Source organism: Trachemys scripta, chromosome 11 (genome assembly GCF_013100865.1).
Source record: "Trachemys scripta elegans isolate TJP31775 chromosome 11, CAS_Tse_1.0, whole genome shotgun sequence".
NCBI classification, from domain to species: domain Eukaryota; kingdom Metazoa; phylum Chordata; order Testudines; family Emydidae; genus Trachemys; species Trachemys scripta.
The window spans coordinates 75,319,606-75,323,165 of record NC_048308.1 but is presented as its reverse complement, the minus strand read 5'-3'; the positions used below and the strand labels follow the sequence as shown (position 1 = coordinate 75,323,165).

Here is a 3,560-nt window from a genome sequence, read left to right as displayed (position 1 = left end):
CCCCCCCCCCCGTCAGAGCTTTCCCCCCCCCCCCACACCCTCTGCCCAAGCCCTGAGCCCCTCCTGCACCCCATCACCTCATTCCCAGTTCCAGCCAGAGCCCTCACCCCCAACACCCTGACCCTCTGCCCGAGCCCTGAGCCCCTCCTGCACCCCAAACACCTCATCCCCTGTCCCAGCCAGAGCCCTCACCCGCCCATACCCTGACCCTCTGCCCAAGCCCTGAGCCCCTCCAGCACCCCAAACCTCCCATTCCCAGCCCCAGAGCTCTCACCCCTGCTCTCGCCCTGAGCACCTCCCACACTCCAAACCCCTCATCCGCAGCCACAACCCACAGCCCTCACCCCTGCACCCCATTCCTCTGCACCCCTCCCATCCCCAAACTCCCTCCCAGAGCCTGCACCCCAATCCCCTGCCCCAGCCTAGGGCCTGCACCCCAGACCTCCTCCCTCACCCAAACTCCCTCCCAGAGCCTTGGACGGGTGGGGGGGCCGGAGTTTGGGTGGGGGCGGGTTCTGGGCACCACCAAAATTTCTACAAACCTGCCACCCCTGATCCTGCCCTGCAGACCTGGACTCCCGGCATTCTCAGGACACAGGCTGATCCCTAGTGGCCACTGCTGATATCCAGCACCTGCCTCCTCTCTTCACCTGTGAGTCCCTCTAGGGATTGGAACTGGACTGGAACCAAGTACCAGCCCAAGCAGTCAAAAATCATGAATTGACCCCCCAAAATCACAGGCTCTACTGCCGCCGCTTCATTCATTCTTTGGTGTCAATTCGGCGGCAGGCCCTTCCCTCCGAGAGGGACTGAGGGACCCGCCGCCGAAGAGCTGGCTCTGGGGGAGGGCGCAATTTTATATTCTTGCCTCGGGCGCAAAAATACCTAGTTACGGCTCTGAGCTCAGGGCTTCTGACCTGCGGCAAGGGTAGGAATCCTGGAATAGGGCTTTCTGCCCAGCAGGGAGGGGGATATTTGGGCTTCAGCCCCATGGGAGGCAACTGCTGGGGCTCAGGGCTTCAGTGGGAGAGGAGCTTCAGCCCCAAGCCCCAGCAGGCACGCCCCACGCGGCGACCCCACAGAGCAGAAGCCCCTACCCCACCACCCCGCCATAGGGCTGAAGCCCCGAGTCCCGGCAGGAGCGCCCCAGCTCTTGAACTTCTGAAGATTGACCTGGGGCTCTGGTATGAGCTGGCACCTGGTCTGCCAGTGTCACAGGGTGGCCAAAGAGCCACATGAAAACTCCCCATGTGCAGCCTACAAGTGTCACCTGACAGCCCAGACCTAGAACTGCTCTGAACCATGCACTGGAAACTGGGCTGTAAGCATCCTGAAAGGGCCTGGCAGGACAGACACTCCTGGGATGGGAAATTGTTGTTGGCAGCTCTGGATAGCGCTTGTGGGTTCGAACTGCCTGTGGTTGCTGGTGAAAGGGGCTTTGCTTAGTTTGGTCTGGAAGGGGGAAGAGGTGTGACAAATGTGAGAATACTGGTCATATTTTATGGGTAGGGTTCCTGTGCATGTCTGTGGGCTTTGCACAGCTCTGTACTGAGTGTGAAGGGAAGGGACAAGGGGTGTGACACACGCAGCCACCTGGTTGGAGAGCAGAGCTGTTAACATGCAGAGTGCACACGTGAATGGAGGAGCTGGGGAGACAAAGGAATTCCCATTGGCCGGGACATTCACACCTAGCAGCCAAGGACCAGGAGGAAGGAGATCCCCCCACCGCTCTGCAGGGAAGCCCAGCAAAGACCCCTAGCAGGAGGACAAAGGGGGAGGGGTTAAGTGCTGAGCTCACAGACACACGGAGCTCGCCCCTGGGACTGACAGACAAAGGCACGGGGACAGACAGCGAGAGCAGAGATAGTTCCTATGGCAGCCTGGCCCCAGGGAGCCCTGGCTTAACCTTAACCATGGCTTCTCTCTGCTAATCTCAGGCTTCCCCGTGCTGGGTCCCAGGTGACCAATAAACCCGGCTGTGTTGGGAAAGGGCTGCCAGGTGTCCCTGCAAATGCCGGCTGAGGTGCACTGGCCTGCAGGGAGGGCAGGTCTCTGCCCAGGAGCTCAGTCGGGCTCAGATGGACTTTTCTTTTTTTAACTTTTCCTCATATTTATTGCAAGATACAAGGGTAAAGAACAATTTTAACGGTAAGACTTCTGGTAGCATGCACGAGCAACAGGTCCACCAAACTTCTTGGACTTGCAACGACGAGGATCTGCAACCAGTAAGGTCCCATCATACTGGATTAAGATGTCCTTGATTTCCTTCTTGGAAGCTTCATCAACATACTTCTGTTAATAAGCCACCAATGCTTTGGAAATAGCTTGACGAATTGCGTAGATTTGTGCTACATGGCCACCACCCTTAACACGGACTCGGATGTCAACACCAGCAAAGCGTTCCTTGCCCAGGAGGAGAACAGGATCAAACAGTTTATACTGCAGGGTTCTAGGCTCAATCATTTCCAGGGGTCTCCATTCACTTTAATGAGACCATTTCCTCTTTTGCAGTGAGCAACAGCAGTAGCTGTTTTCTTCCTCCTGAAGAACTGGACGCTCTGCGGGGCCCCTTGGGTGGCATGGCTCCTCCTTCCCGTGGACTTGCCGGGCAGAGCTCACGGTGTGAAGCTGGAGGGTTGGAGCCCAAAGGCTCAGGCCAGGAGGCAGTGAGGCCACATCACCCATCCTGAAGGACGAGTGGGACCCCTTGGGGTCTGGCCCACTGACATGGGGATCCTCCAAGGGACTGTTTAAAAGCTGGGGGTAGCACCGATCCTGTGGCTCCGTGACACCCCGTGTCTAAGGAACTCTTCTTCGGCCACTGCACCACTCTGCTCCTCTCTTGGACGTCTCCCGTTGCTTAAAACTCTTTCATTTGCCGCCCCACAATGAGCAAGGCTGGTCCCATGATCCATTTCTACCCCTCTTGCACAAATCTCACCAGCCGTATCCTGGGCAGGCGGACAGAGCCCAGCATCCCCTGGGTGCATGTTAATGTTGGCTCCAAAAATTGGCATGATCACATTTCACCTTGATCTGCGAACAGACGACGCAGGCCTGGGAGGGGCTGAGTCACTGTGTTTACTTGGACAGCCCCCAGCAGGAGGCCTGCAATGAACTAGAATCAGGTGCAGCTCCCAGGATCCTATAAATAGGAGGGGACCTAGCAGGGGTCGGACAGATTGCAGGCGCCCAGCACCCAGCGCTGATGTCTCACCGAACCATGGACTGGCTGATGCTCCTGGGGTGCGTCTCGCTGTGGGCGGGGCTGACGCTGGCTGAAGTGGGGTCGTTCAGTGGCTGCACAGAATATTTCTACCAAGGAGCTGAGCCACATGGCTTTGCCACGGCCAACACGGCCGAGATCTGCCAGAGGTACAACAATCGGTACCACTTTGCAACCCTCTATGACAGGCCCAACCGGATCCCGCGCTGGTCGGCGTACACCCTGGGTGATGCTGCCTGCCCAGGGCAGCCCCAGAGGAGGAGCCAGTGGTTTGTGGAGCCCCAGGTCAGTCTCAGCGCTCTGCGTGATGCACTCCAGGGGTCGGAATCCCTCA

General features: G+C 58.1%; 1 pseudogene; it reads right to left on the bottom strand.

Annotated features, from left to right (window-relative positions):
- Positions 1-2,089: 2,089 nt before the first annotated feature.
- Positions 2,090-3,017, bottom strand: LOC117885022 (annotated as a pseudogene).
- Positions 3,018-3,560: the final 543 nt, after the last annotated feature.